Here is a 16424-nt window from a genome sequence, read left to right on the forward strand (position 1 = left end):
TGTATCTATCACTCCTGAAATCCCCTGAAGCACTCTTCAGTGCACATCACTCTCTCTAGAATGGCTAGGTGAAACAAGCCAGCAACACGCAGTTAAGAAACCCCTGTGGGCTGGAGTGTTGAGAGAGCTAGCTGCCATGTAGCAAAAAACAGAGGGAGTAGGTCAGCAGAGAGGTCAGTTTTGATGGAGGGGGTGGGGAGGATGTCTTAGCCACTGCTCTAATTCTCCGAAGAGACACCATAACCAAAGCAACTCTTAGCATGTATTTAATTGGGGGCTTGCTTACAGCTTTTCATCATGGTGGAGGCTGGGGTGGAATGCATGATTCTGGAGCAGTAGCTGAGAACTACATCCAGATCTGCAGGCTGAGAGAGAGATTGGGCCTGGCATGGCTTTCGAAATCTCAAAGCCCACCCTCAGTGACATACCTTCTCCAACAAGGTCACACCTGCTAATTCTTCTAATCCTATCAAAGAGTTTCACTCCCCAGTGTATCAAGCATTCAAATATTAGCCTAGGGAAGCCATTTTCATTAAAGCCACCACACTCCACCCCAACATCCCCATATAGTTATAGCCATAGCAGAATACAAACATGATTCAGTCTAACTTCAAAAGTCCTCATAGTCTTAACACTAAAAGTCCAAAGTTCAAAATCTCTTCTGAGACTCATGGCAATCTCTTAACTGTAATCTTCTATAAAGCCAAAATAAAAAGATCACATACTTCTGACATACAATGGCACACGGCGGCACATGGTTCTCATTACCATTCCAAACGGGAAGAAAGGAAGCATAATGAAGAAATACTGGACCAAAGCAAGACCAACCCCAGCAGGGCAAACTCCAAATTCTGCATCTCCATGTCTGATTGTTACTGATAGCCCAGCAGAGATCACCACTCAAACAGAATTTAAAGCCAGCTGGGACTACACCCATGTATTTTAGGAAGTAGCTATGATCCTAAGTGTTTAAACATGTGGCTTTTGGAGGTAGAAACTGCATCCTGGCATGTTGCTTGGCAGCTTGTGGGGAGTGGGGGCTTTGTAGAAGCAAGCAGTTTAACAGAGGCTAAGATAAGCTGTTCGCTGTAGGGGGTTTTACACAAACAGGCTAAGATAAGTTAGCTAGGACATCCTGACCTTTGATTCCTAGAAAAGAGTTAGATCATTTCCCATGGGGTTTCTCCATCAAGGAGATCAAATTCTAGTTGAACCCAAAATGGCCTCAGCAAGAATACAAGATGGAGGAACCTCTGCACTGTCATACAATGTCTAAGTGCCCTTCATATCTCCCGTTCCTTCTAACTTTGTTAACTGTAACATACTTTTCTTTCTTGGGCTGGTTCTCCACCTAGTCTGAAGCTCTCCTCCACACACATCCCATGGCTCTGGCATCTCCAACATCTCGGGGTCTCCAGTGTAACCAAGGCTTTACCTCCACAGCTTCACACAATGGCTCAGAAAGGGCCATTCAGTAACCCCTGGCATCCACCTGGCCTTAGTGGCTTTCCTTAGATGTACAGGGAGATTCCACAACCCCTTTCTTGTATCCTTGATTCTGAAGCCAGAACCACATGGCTGAAGCTGCCAAGTTCTGCTGCCTTCTGGGCTGGACCACGCCTCCCTCTTCTAATTACATGTGCATTAGCTTTCAGGTTTCCTTCACTATAAACAGTGAAACTTAAACACACTTCTTTAATTCTTTTCACAAGAGGAAAAATTAGTTGGGTGGGGTTTGCCTTGAGGTCACTAATCTCTTTATGATGTTCAGCACCAGGCTTTTCTTTAAACTTATTATCTTCTTGAGCACAGGACTTGGCTCCAACATCACCTTTCCTAGTGCTCTTTTCTCCTCACACTGTGTATTGTGTTCTTCTCTTTGTCGAGCTTGCTCCTTCTCATTATAGTTCTGCACTAGAGTGATTACTAGTAACTATACAACAAAGTCAACACTAGGCTGCCCTGAAATTTCCTCTGCCAACACCATTAATCCAAAACTCCTCAACCTGGCTTCAGGCAGATTTTTAAGACAAGGACAAAATGTAGCCACATTCTTTGCCAAAATATCACAGGAATGGTCCCAGGCCACTTAGTAATATCCTTTCCTTCTGAAACTTCAAATCACCCTCAGCAATGTCTTTTGATGCTGCTACTAGTACGGCTCATTAAGCCAACAGCTTTTCTAGTCCAAATCCCAAAAGTCCCCCAACATTTACAGCATGTTCAGGCCTGTCACTGCAACACCCCAGTCCCTGGCACTAACTTCTGTTTTAGTCGCTGCTCTCTTGCTGTAAAGAGACACCATGACCAAAGCAAAGAAAGCATTTAACTGGGGGCTTGTTTACAGTTTAGAGGCTCTCCATCATGGTGGAGAGCATGGGGTCATGCTCTGGATGGCTGTAGCGCCAGCTGTAGCTCAGAGCTACATTGTGATTGATCTGCAAGCTGAGAGAGCAAGGGGAAAGGAGAAGGGGAGGAAGAGGAGGAGGGAGAGATAGGTTCTGGAATGGGATTTTGAAAGCCATTTGCCTGCTAATTCTTCTAATCCTATCAAACAGTTCCACTCTCTGGTGAACGAACATTCATATACATGAGCCTATGGAGGCCATTTTCATTCAACCACCACCACAAGGGACATAGAGAAATTGTACACACTACTTAGGATTACTAACCTAACCCCAACTATCCCAGTCACTGGATGTGAAGCATGTGGACTGTGTGACTGGGGAAACTGGCCTAGAGCTAGGATGAGGTCAAGGTGTGTCCAAGCCCCCGAAATCTCAATCTTGAGACTGGCAGGAGTGAAGATGGCTTCCATCTGTTCTGTGCCTGCATGCCCTGGTGCACATAGTCTTGCAGGCCCCACCTTCACAATTCGTGAAGTAGTCATGTGGCCTAACACCTGGAATTCCTTTCCATTAAAATGAAACATTCCTGGGGCTGGAGCGATGGCACAGTGGGTAATAGGACTGTCTGCTCTTCCAGAGGTCCTGAGTTCAATTCCCAGCAGCCACATGGTGGCTCACAACCATCTATAATGTGATCTGATGCCCTCTGCTGGTACGCAGGTGTACATGCAGATAGAGCACTCATAAATAATAAGTAAGTGAATGAATGAATGAATGAAGCATCCCCAGCACCCTGGCTCCAGCCAATGATGTTTGTTCACTCGAAAACCTTTACCAGTTTCCCTAAGGCTTATATAGCTCCTATCCCCCCAATAAAGAGAGTTGTATCACTGGAAGATGTTGGGAACAAAGCCCTGGGACCCTTCCTAAGGGCCTGACCTGCCAGATTAGCACTGGGCGCCAGCAGGCCATAGCTTCTTACAACCCATTGTTCCCAAAACTGTTTGCTTTGGGACACATCCGTGACCACCACCGATGTGACCACCGATGTTATCTTCGGGCCTTGTAACTCTTTAACCCACCTTCTTAGCCTTGGGAACTTCCCACCAAGGGCCTTGGTATTTTTCCACTACTACTCCCCTTTCTCGCCCCTCTCCCCCGCCCTACCAAAACCACGTTTTAAAAGAAACACCAAAGTTCATTAAAAGAGACACTTGACCGGCAACCGTCTGCTTGTGTCCTTTCTCTCTCTCCCCCATCTTTTTCAGGATTGACCCCCTTCGCCCCCACGAATAACTAAGTCCCGCGGGGCGGGACAGGAAGAGCTGTGTCACTAGAAGGTCTGTCTCACCAAAAGAGCTGTATCAGATAAGGCTTTCTCCCTCCATTGGACTGGGATCCTGAAAACCCACCTGCCTGGCTAAGCTTCATTTCTTTGGGTCCAGCACTTATATGCTTTGGTACCTAAATACTCTGAGGGGAAGAAGCAGGACCCGGGCTCTGGACCAACAACTGGGTATATTAAACTTTATCAAAATTTTGTTCACAAGACACATTGGTGACTAAATGATGGGCAAATTAGAAAGAGAAGACATTTAAGTCTGAGATAAACTAATAGGTTCCTGCAAAACCCAACAATTTCAGAAACAGTCTCCATTCTAGCAGATGCCTGATTGAATGTGTGTGTTTTGGGATAAAGACAGAGCAGAGAAATCATAACAGGTTCTAGTATTACAAGTTGGATGGGTGACTTTACTCTAGAAAACAAGGGTGAACCTTCTTCAGGGTCTAGCCTGATGAGTGTAGTCACCACCCTTCATCAAGGAAATTACCCTTTGCAATGATAGAGAGCATTACTGAAAAACACAGCCAGTCAAAACTGATATGTCTAGAGTACAATTCCAGTACCTAAGGTTCAGGGATCATTGAGAAGATGGGCAGAAGCTGTTAAGAGCCAGCAGATCAGAGAGCTTGCTGTGAGAGTGTGTCTCCTAGTAATATCAGAAGGTACACCTGTAAAGTCTCATCAGTGTGACCGGCTAAACATGAGCTGAACAAGAACAAGAGAAATGCCAAACTGGATGGGAGAAGGCCCGGAGGCTTCAGCCCTACACAAAGAACTGCAGGCAACTAAGGACTACTGAGCAGACCAACTGGTCATCCAACGGTCAGCCATGAAAACGTGTCTACATCTATATAACGTACAGACTGAACAAGCTGTACTGTACTGGTATAGTCAGTAACATATGTGTGTGTATGGCAACAATTAATGAGAAAAGAAGTCGTGAATTTGAGAACAATCAAGGAGGGGTATACGAGAGGATTTGGAGGGAGGAGAAGACAGGGGGGTATGTTGTAATTACACCATAATCTCAAGAAGTGGAGTAAATGATTACAAATAAAATAAAGTTAATAATGAAAACTAGGACACTAGAGGATGAGGATGCTGGTGGGTTGTGCTGGGCATCTGAAGTGGTGGACATGCACATCTAAGAGATGAGCAGGCACGCTGGAAAGTGCATTTCTCTGTATTGACTATGCAAAATGGTATACCCAGAGGAGAAGCATCCAGGGAGTGAAAAAAATCAGGAAGGGAAAATTAGAGCTGAGAAAGCAGCCCTAGAAAGCACAAAATGCCTCAAGACCCATGCTCATATTGGGTAGGGGGTCTGTGTCTTAGTTAGCATTACCGTTGCTATGATAAACCATGATCAAAAGCAAGTTGGAAAAGAAACTGTTTAATTGGCTTACACTTCTACACCACAGTCCCATCACTGGAGGAAGTCAAGACAGAAATCCAAACAGGCAGGAACCTGGAGGCGAGAGCTGATGCAGAAGCCATGGAGGGGTGCTGCTTACTGGCTTGGTCTTCACGGCGTGCTCGGTCTGCTTTCTTACGGAACCCAGGGCCACCGACCCAGGGATGTCATCACCTATACTGGGTTGGGTCCTCCCCCATCAATCACTAATTAAGAAAATGCCCTACAGCCAGATCTCGCAGAGACACTCTCTCACCTGCAGTTCCTTTCTCCCAGGTAACTCTAGCTTGTGTCAAGTTGACATAAAACTAGCCAGAAAAGTCTGTTAGTACTTGTTTTAGAGATCTGTATAAGTTTTCTCAAATGGCCCACTAAAGGAGGCAGCTATTTCAAAGCCCTGGCTGTCCCAGTACTCAGTTACTTCAAGCTCCTTTGGTTTCCTTCTCTCCAGGCAGCATGAACTGCTCTGCTTGCCACAGCCATTCCTGGAAATGAGGACGGTAGAGGCCTAACCAGGAATGGCCTCTCCTTTGTGTTGATCCTCCATGACCAACACACAAACACTTGAATGTGGTGGATAAGATTTCTCTCCTAAAGGACAGGAGTGGAGAATGCTGACTGCTCCTAATCCCTGGTTGGAAGCAATGCCTGTGACAGCTCTCTGCTTTGATCTCCCCAGCAATGCATAGGCCTTTAAAAAGATTCTTGCATTGGTTTATGGTGTGTGTGCGTTCATACATGTAAGTGCACGCATGCACATGCTACCGCACATATGTGCAGGCTAGAGAAAACCCTCGGGTGACTGACTGTCCTTGTCTTCCACTTTATTTGAGACAGGGTCATTCATTGCTCACTGCAGCATCTGCTAGCTGGCCCATGAGTTATTCAGAAAACATCATCAACCCAGGCGCTTAAAACATTCTTGCAGAAGCCAGGAAGCCCACTGAAGCAAGAGAGTTCTGGGAAGAGGAGTGTCCCTTCCATGAGGCTTCCAAGTAAAAGAAGAAACAACAACAGAAAGGTAACAGCTTCAACCTGGGCCTATAAGCATCCATCAGAAACAGACTGAGGTGGGCCCCTTTAGGGCAGCCAGCTGAGCTCCCCACCCAGAGTGTCCCCTTAGGTGAGGCTTCCAAGTAAATGAGCTAGAGTTCATCAGGTGGGTGAGGCGGCTCAGCAGGTAGCACACCTGCTGCCAAGCCTAACACCTAGAGTTCATGATTCCTGTGTGGCAGGGGATGAACCATAGAACAGACCCACAACACATACACTTGCTCACATGTGCACACACATTCACACAGACACATACACACTCACTCAAAACAGTTCCCATCCTAGCTTAAGCAGTGGCTGACAATATTTAAATATCAAAGGTTACAGGAACAAATTATACCTGACTCTGATTTTCTTTTCTTCATTGCTGACATCAAAGGAAGGCCATGCACACAGTAGATGGGGCGTGGGGGACGATGTCGAGAGAATATCTTGTGTCTTTATGGAAACTTCACCTGATGGCCTATAGCTCAGGCTGGAAATAGGAGGTGGGACATTCAGCAGGCAGAAAGGATCCTGGGAGAGAGCCAGGTATGAGAGATTCGCCTAGGAAGACATGAAAGAGGACAGACGCATGGTATTTGAGTAGAGGTAACCAGCATCGTAGCAGAACTTATATTAGAATAAATGTGTTAAGTTATAAGTTAGTCCAAAAAGAGCTTAGCTCTACAGCCAGGGTACTAGCACATATATTTTGAGTCTCATGAGTCATTATTCTGGGAGCTTGGAGCCAGGAGGAAAAACCCCACAACATAATGGCATACCGTATGTGGAACACAGAATCCAAACTAACCTGAGAAAAGTCCTGGGTAGAGGCACAAAACCTCCCTGCGAACAAAACTACTTCAAAGCTACATCTCTCTAAGAAAAGAGGCCAGGGGAGGGTTTTTTTTAAAAAACCTCTGCTTTGCACAAGCATTAGCTACGGCTCTGCCAGGCGATGGATGCATTCCTCCAGAGGGGCCGGAGCTGCACAGCAGTCTTGCAGCATTCTCTTGGGCAAGTCCAGAGTGGGGGGTGGGGTGGGCTGGCATTGCCAAGCACTGCATAGGAAGCAGAAGCACAGACACAGAAAGACACACAAAACAAAACAAAACTCAGTCAACCAGGTAGAAAACATTTAAACTTGTGTTTTAACACTGGAGAGGGAAAGAGACTATGTGTGAAACATCATAGATACAAGTGGTTTGAATTTTATCAAATAAAACTCTTAAAGACATAATTAAATAAAATGAAAGAAATAAGCCACATAAAGATGGGAAAGAGCTTAAATAAAGTTAAATACAGAGTAAGATATTAAATTAAAAGGTGGTAAAAGAAAAAAATAAATAAATGCACATAGAAAGTAAATCTCCAAAGAAAGAAGAAAGAGAGAAAAATAGATAAAAATGTTTTCAAGGGCACATGGATACTAAAAAAATAAATAAATGCATGTCTTAAATCACAGCACTCAGGAGACAGAGACAAAGCCAGGGCTACATAGAGAAACACTGTCTCAAGAAAATTAGGTAGGTAGGTAGGTAGGTAGGTAGATATCACTGTAAAGAGGAACACTTGGATCCCAAACTGTTTTGTTTTACTGTCAACATGAAAATGGTTGTATGTTGTGATGGTAATTTTATGCATTCTCTTTGAGAGAGGTCAAAATGGAACAGACCTAGATAAAAAAGAACTACTAAATTAAATCAGCCTATACATATAATGACTTCAAACTGGTGGATAAAAGGTATGTTATGTTGGGAAAGGACTTTATGTTTATGTCAACAGGAAAAAAAAACTAGGATTCCATCCAAACTAATAAAAATCATCTTTGTCAGAGGGAGACCCCCTGAAGATCTTGGCTACACACAAGAAAAAACAAATCAAGACCAAAGCAGGTAATGTATATGCTGGTCCCTCTGAATGGGAACAGCTTTTAAAATGGCTGAGACCTGAATGTATATGCATAGTCAATAAATCTTGTTGGCTACAAAACCCTCAGGACTTACCATGCCATTCTTTTAAATGGCAAAAATAAAAATTTATATTGCAGTTTGGTTAAAACCCAAATGAGCTTATAAAGAAAGATGTATTTCACCTGCTTAAACAAAGAGCAAGAAATCATCTTTCTTTGATCTGTGCACCTCGCACATTACATACACCTGTCATTATAGAACTGTATATCACATGCAAGGGCTTATATATTCACAGAACAAAAGGACCAAGCACCAATAAAATGGAGATGGCCTTGAGAAGACTCATTCTCCAGGATGCTGAGATATTGAAACATTTATTCTAGCATCCTGCATGATCCAGACTCAGACTGCTCCAGTTTCTGTTTCAGCAAAAAGCTTGTTTCCAGGACAACTTCAAAGAAAGCTGCGGATTCCAAGTGGTGCAGTTCCAAATAGGACTTTATTTAAGCCTGCATGTTCACAGCATTAGAGACTGGACAACAAATGTTACAACTAGATTTCTTCAAAAAGGGATGCCACAAATCAGCAAACGGCAATATTAAGGGAGTGATATCCCATTCCCTTAAGGTGAATTGGGTAGGTTTTGGTTATTCCATTGGGTTGGATGCTTGTCATTGAAAGGGATTGGTCACAAGTTATTAATAGTCTTGATCAGGAATAAAACAAGATATGTTAGAAATCAGGGATTTCTCACTTTCCTTTTCTCTATCCCTTCTTTCTTAGGTAAGGGGAAAGGGTCTGAGAAAAAAGGGGGGCAATATAGAATAGCACATGGAACAATATAAAAATAATAGGGGAAAAGGATAGATTGTTGAATTTACTCTTAAACCAAAGAACATTTTATAAGCCAATAATCTAACATTGGTATTAATTTTGTATGTTGATACAAAATAAGGTTATTTTTGCTTACATTTGTGTAGATTTTTGTATATTGACACAAAGTTAAGGTTATTTTTGATACATTGGTATATATTATTATAAATTGATACAAATTTAAAATTTTTGATACACATAATGTATATATGTTTCAACTATTGTATAAAATATTGTACATTTACAACTCATTTATAAATACAACATTTACTTCCAGTCCTTTTAAAAACTCCTATTACAAACTGTTTAGGATAATTAAGTAATGCAAGTTGATAGTCAATCAAACTCATGGTCATGTCAGATACTAGTCTAGTTTATCATAAAAATATACATCCTAGGTTGAACAGATAGTAAATAACTAGAAGCAAGCCACGTTTGTCTATTCAGATGTGCTATCAATAGATAGGCAATGATTATGCACCATGTAAATGTGCATAGAAAGATGGACTTCAAAAACGCAAGACCTACAGAAAATGGCACTTAAAGATGTTTTATTATTTTAAAGCTTTAAATGAGACATGTCAGCTCCTAGCTGACATTCAACTTGAAAGATGATAAGTGTTGAAGACTGTCCATTAGGAGTTTGCTTCAAAAGTGGCAAGCTTCAAAAGGGGCAAAAAAAAATGCCCCTTCTCGCTCTGCAGACAGTATGCTGTCGAAATGAGCACAACTTGGATTCAGGCAAAGTCAATAGCCAAGCTTTGCCAAGCAAGTCCTTCATAATTCCTGCTTCACAAATGTCTGTCAGATAATCTGGGCTAGAAGGCTGAAGATGATGCTCCAATTGTGGGTGACTGTTCAGGCAGCCAGCTATCTGTCAGTTCTCTTTTTGGAAGCTACTTGCCCACACTTTCTACATACTAAGGTAAAACTATTTTCTTCTCAAGTCTCTGATGGGATCAAAGACTAGATAGTTCTAACCTTACCATTAAGCTTAGCTGTTTAAGATTTAAGAAGATGTGAGCCAGGTCGAATGGTGCACACCTGTAATCCCAGCACTCGGGGAGGAAGAGGCAGGCAGAGGAGTTCTGTGAGTGTGAGGTCAGTCTGGTCTTCAAAGAGAGTCCAGGACAGCTAAAATTACACAGAGAAACCCTGTCCCTCACCCTTCAGGCCCCCCCACACAAAAACAAACAAACAAACAAACAAACAAACAAATAAAAAAGGTTTAAGATGTTTTAGGTTGTTGATGTTAGTTAGGATAGCAATTTAATTATGTACAGAATTTGAACGCACCAAGGTAGGATAGATAATAGAATATTTTCCCAAGATTGCCACATACTTTGGACTAGACATTGTGGATGTAAATCTTACCTAATAGTTTTCATAATTGTTACTATTGCATACAGTTTATTATTGAAAGAAAAGGAGTCTTTTATTGGACTTAAAGAAGAAAATGATGAAAGAATATCTTGTGTCTTTATGGAAACTTTGCCTAGTAATAATATATCTGATAGTCTATAGCTAAGGCTGGAAATAGGAGGTGGGACAGAAAGGATTCTGGGAGAGAGCCAGGTATGAGAGATTCACCCAGGGAGACATGAAAAAGGACAGACATATGGTACTTGAGCAGAGGTAACCAGCCATGTAGCAGAACTTAGATTAGAATAAATATTTTAAGTTATGAGCTAGTGGGAGAAGAGCTTAGCTTTATGGTCAAGGTATTTGTAAATATATTCTGAATATGAGCCATTATTGGAGCATGGAGGAGAACCCCGCAAGAGGGGCATGGGCATAGTTGGAGGGAGGGTGCATGCAGACATTGTATAGGTTTAAGAAAAAAGTAAGTATACTCTAGATTTGGAGAGTTCTCACCATCTACATTTTAACTCTTTTGTTCTTCTCCCACCTACCCCATTAATTTTCTAATAGTAGGAATTGAACCCAGGGCCTTATGGATGCTAGGCAAGCACTCCTAAGCTGCATACTTGGCTTTATTTTCTCTCTCAATGTCTTTTAAAAATTTTTCTATTTTAAAATGTAATACTTCAAGACTTTTAGGTATGATGACAGACTTCCTCCATGTGACCCACCAGAGAAGTGCCAGTATTAGAAGAAAAATGGACTCTCTTCCAAGATGAGGAGGGGAAGCAAGCCTTCGAGAAACCCACCAAAGGGGTGCAGAACAACGGGCAAGTGTGAAACACAAAAAGGCATTGCTACGAGCAAGGAGAAGACTGAGCGAGGCACAATGCCAGTGGGGCTCTCAGAACAGGAGGGGAGCAGAAGCCTTATCCAAAAGATGCGCCAGGTGGGCCTGGCGGAAGCAGACTGCCAGTCTCACAGCTCTCACAGCCTCAAACTTCTCCAGGCAGGATGGGTCAGCCATGGAGAGGAGTTCCCAGACCTCTGAGGGCTGTAGCTGGTACCATCCAGTTATGAAATCCACTATTTAAAAACTGAGATGGGGGCTGGAGAGATGGCTCAGAGGTTAAGAGCACTGTCTGTCCTTCCAGAGATCCTGAGTTCAATTCCCAGCAACCGCGCAGTGGCTCACAACCACCTAGACTCGGTTCTGATGCCCTCTTCTGGCGTGCACGTGTACATGCAGATAAAACACTCATATATGTTAAATAAATAAATCTTGAAAAGAAAGAAGAAGAAGAAGAAGGAGGAGCTGCCCTAAGGGGGTTGAGAAGAGGGAAGACTCACCATCCCGGCAGCCTGAATTCAACCTGCCTCAGGTACAGGGTGACAGACAGCCCCTGGAGGAGGTTGTCGGGAGCACATGGGCTGAATACTCACAAGCTACAAAGCACAAGCAAGAAACGGTTAGGCCAAGGCAGTGACCATACAAGGAAAGGTAACCCCAAACCTCAGCGTCCAAGAGCGGAACGCATCAAATGATGCCAGTGTGGAGCTTGGTAACTCTGAGCCTGAGATGTGCGCAGATCCAGCTCTGTCACTACCTGTCTTCCATGAGACTCACTGATACACAAGTGAAGAATTCTGAGGTTCCAACAGAGTACTTGACATCCGCAGCGCATGCCTCCAGCAAGGCGGTTAATGCTCACTGGGTTTTGAAACTATGAAGACAAGACAATCTATTCAGATCTCAGAATCATGGCGGTTTCCCGCTTGGGAGGAACCCTCAAGCTAACCGATTCGCTACCTCTGGAGGTATAAACTGGGGAATCTTAGGAGTGTGGGAGAATCTGGCTGGCTCACACATTAAAAAGCCAAGTGTGGTCAGTAGAAACCCTGTATGCAAAGTAGATAGCTCTGGCACACAGTGGACACTTGACCAGAACAAATCATAGGAAACACAAGTGTCCACAAGATCAAAAGACCCTCTTCCCTTCTTACACCTATCACCCACCTTAAGGAAAAACCATGGTGAGGTGTGATGGCACAAGTCTTTAATACTGGCACACAGAAGACAGAAGCAGGAAGATCTCTGTTCTTTTGAGGCTAGCCTGCTCTATGTAGTAAATTCCAGGACAGCCAAGGCTACATAGTGAGATCTCATCTCAGAAACAAACAAACAAACAAACAAAAGTTGGCAACATTTACTCACAAACCAAAATAACACATAATTTAACCAGATAGAATTTCACAGAAAAGATGCCTAGTATCAGCTACAAGGTCACTGCCATCAGGGACAAAGTGGTTTTCTTCTATTCTATGATTTCTTCCTCAAAGAATCCCTTCAAGTCCAAGACACTCACAGAAGTCCAACTACCAATCCAAACTCCAGGCATGGCACAAAAGCTGAATAAAATCCCTTTCAGGTGTTAGTCCAGGCACCTCTGTTTGCATGTATTTCGCCAGAACACGGTCAGTTTGACACCTCTGCGAGGCAGTCTCTTTGGATGGGTAGCATGGCTTCTGGGACAAGCCTCAGTTACCATGTGGGCAAGTGGAGACGCACAAAGCAGAAAACTGGAAGTTTTCCAAAATGCCGGGAGAAAAGATAAGAACCAGCAGACAGTTAGAGGCACCTGTAATTTTAAATACAGTAAATCAACCCTAAATTCTTAATCTGGCAGATTAAGAAGAAACACCCATATCCAACATAGACAAGATCTAGATTCCCATTATGGAATATACTCACTGGCTTCTGAAAGAGATTGACTTAACCCCTCCTACTAAGATTATCATAAAACGATGATGCACACAGCATAAGTATAGAGCTCATAAAAGGAGGCAATCACATATTCTCCGGCTGGGATATAGGAAATGGTGTCTTATACACAAAGTGTGAGGCAATGGGAGAAAAGTGGTTTATAATGCATCCTGTACAAATCTCTCTTGAGCTGGGGAATGTGGCCCATGGTGGAGCATTTGACTGGCATTCACAAGGTCCCAGTTCCAAGCACAGCAAACAAGTACAGTAGAAACAACAAAACCAGCAAACACAACCAAGCTTCCCTCTTACCCTCCACAGGGAGGTTATGACCAGGTTGGGAAGCTGAGGGCTGTTTTTGCTAGCAGAGGGTCACCACCATCTTCTGTGGAGCCACAGCATTGATCCTACAAATGATCACGCAAGCTTCACTGCACACCCACATGCCCAAGCACAACTTAATTTTTCAATTAAGTTATAGTTCTTTACTATGACTTTCAAAACTAAAGCTAGATAATTAGTCTGATTAAGTTATACTAGGCTGATGTGTGCGGTGACACACATCTCTAAATCAGCCATTTGAAGGGCTGGGACAGGATAGTCTCAGAGTACATGGCCAGTCTGGACTATATAGCAAGTCAGTCTCTCTCTCAAGGCAGTGGCACAAAAGCTGAATAAAATCCCTTTCAGGTGTTAGTCCAGGCATCTCTGTTTGCATGTATTTGGCCAGAACACGGTCAATTTGACTCTTCTGCAAGGGAGGCTGAGATGTAGTCTCTTTGGATGGGTAGCATGGCTTCTCTCTCTCTTTCTCTCTCCCTCTCTCTCTGTCTCCTTCCCTTCTTCCTCCCTCCCTCTCTCCTTCCCTCTCTCTTTCTCCTCTCATTTCATGATTTGACTCTTTGATAACACTAACTGGATTCGCTGAAGAAATAGAAAAGCTAGTTATATTATACAGCTACACACATTATTGTTTTACTTTAGAATAACCTCTAGCCTCCACACATGTGCTCACATATGTGCCACAAACATTTAAAGACATGTAAAACACACGATACTGTTAGATTTTAAATTTTACTAATAACACATAATTTTTTTACTAATAACAAATAATTTTCTCATCTCAAGCTCTTTTTCCCCAAAAGCTACTGATGAAATTGAGACTCAGTTTAGTATGGTGGTGTGTAATGACTTCCTTCCAGATAAACCTCCATCTTTGAAGGAAGCTCTTTATTAAGACACAGTATGCTCCAAAGAAAGGTGCAATTCTGTCCTTAAGTTCAGGAAGAGGACAACCCAAAGGCCCCAGGAAGTCCATGAAACTGACCTGATATACAAAGACCCTCCCTCCTCAAGCATGTACAATCTGTGAGGACTGCTGAGATGTGCTATAGGACAAGATACTTTGTTTGGAAGTATCTTTCCCGTTTGCTGAGCTATTTGTAGTTTTCTCAGTAAGCCAGCTCCCAGCATTTCAGAGATGGTGTTACTTTTTATACCATTTTATTTATTTTTCTTAATGCCTCTTTCTCCTTTCTTCACCCCAATCTCTTCCAACACCCCAATAGCCTGTAGAAGAGAAAGGAGATAGAGGGGAGATGGGACTGTGTTCTCTTTGGTTACTTTCTGCCTGTTAGGGTCGTCATGTTCCTTACAGCAAGTCCAATCTCTCTTTTAGGTTTTCTTCAACTTCTTCTCATCCAACTGCATCGAAAGCAATCAGGAGCAGCAGGGGGGAGTACCAGCAGCCGCCTTCTTTCTCAGAGCTCCCCAGAACTCCCTGGGCTCTGGCATTTATTCCTTCTTAGAGTCCTCAGAATTAACCTATCTGCAGCTGGCAAAGGGCCCCTCTCAGAGCCTGCGCCAGGCAAACAGTTTGCTGCTGTGGACAAGCCGAATACGTCCCATATCCTACATCGGAGCAAAACAAAAACATGTTCACATCCACAACAGATACCAGAGTGGGCCTTGGTGATGCAACTGTCTTTGAGTTATTTCTGCTCCTGTAAGAAACCCTTCAACCATAACCCTTTAAGTAACCCTAATAAAAGTCATCCATTACCAAGCTGAGCTTTGGTAGTATCTGTACTTGTGTCTGTTGTGAGTGTACATTTGTTCACCTACCCCCAGGAACAGAGTGACACAACACATGGTGGCTTATGGACTATAATCCTACTACTTGAAGGCTGAGGTTGAAAGGTTGCCATGAGCTCAAGGCCAAGCTGCGCTACATAGTGAGTTCCAGGTCAGCATGGGCTACATTGAAACCTTGTCTCAGCAACAAAAGAAGAAATGAGAGAGTTGTGTTCTCCTGTACTAATTAGAAGAGGGTCTCTGGAGTGACAGAGTATAAGATGGGCAAGCAGAAGGAGCAGGAAGGTCTTAACTAATTCCTAGATTCTAGGTGACAACCACTGCTCTTAGCTGTTTTACCAGAGACAAGTCTTAGTACATACCCAAACATCAGATATAATTTCCTATGTGCCTCTGTTCTTTTTAATAATTGTAATTATATTTTATTGATTTGTTTATGTGTATGTGTGTGGCATGAATGTGCCACATTGTACACATGGAGGTAAGAGAACAACTGCTGGAGTCTGTTCTCTCTTCTCTCCTGCCACCGTGTAGGTCCTTGGAATCGACCTCAGGCTGTCAGTTTGGTGGCGAGACCTTTATCTACTGAGCCAGCCTATCCACTTTCAGTATTACACAGTGATTTAAGAATACGTCCATTAAGACAAGCTTTAACAACTGAAAAAGGGGTTCCGGCTTTTCACTTTCCAATATTCTTTATAGATTTGTAATTTCTTATTTTCTCCTCCTCCTCCTCACATATTGTTATAGTGCCGGCACTCAAATCAAGGCACACCAGGTAAGTGCCCTGCCAGGATTTCAATCACGTTTTAAACTTTATTATTTTTTTAAGTGAAATAGAAAGATCTGGTGGTGCATGCGTGTAATTCCAGTGGTACAGAGGCTGATCCAGGAGGTTTGCTACAAGTTCAAGTCCATGCAGAGCTACAACTGTGAGCACCAAATGAGCCAATGCTACAACATAGTGAGACCCTGTCTCCAGGAGCATGCGGGATGGGGTAAGGAGTTCATAGCTATAGGACCTAAATGAGAAAAGACACAAGAGTGCCTTAAACTATTTTAAAAATAGAAGTCCTGGGTTTTTGCTTTTTTTTTGGGGGGGGGCATGGTTTCTCTGTGTAGCCTTGGCTATTCTGAACTCACTTTGTAGAGCAGACTGGCCTTGAACTCACAGAGATCCACCTGCCTCTGCTTCCCTGAGTGCTGGCGGTATAGTTGTGGGCCACCATGCCTGGCTTAGAAATACTGTTTTAAGGGGCAAGTTAAGGAGCATGAA

Source organism: Psammomys obesus, unplaced genomic scaffold (assembly GCF_907164565.1).
Source record: "Psammomys obesus unplaced genomic scaffold, mPsaObe1.curated_primary_1811, whole genome shotgun sequence".
NCBI classification, from domain to species: Eukaryota; Metazoa; Chordata; class Mammalia; order Rodentia; family Muridae; genus Psammomys; species Psammomys obesus.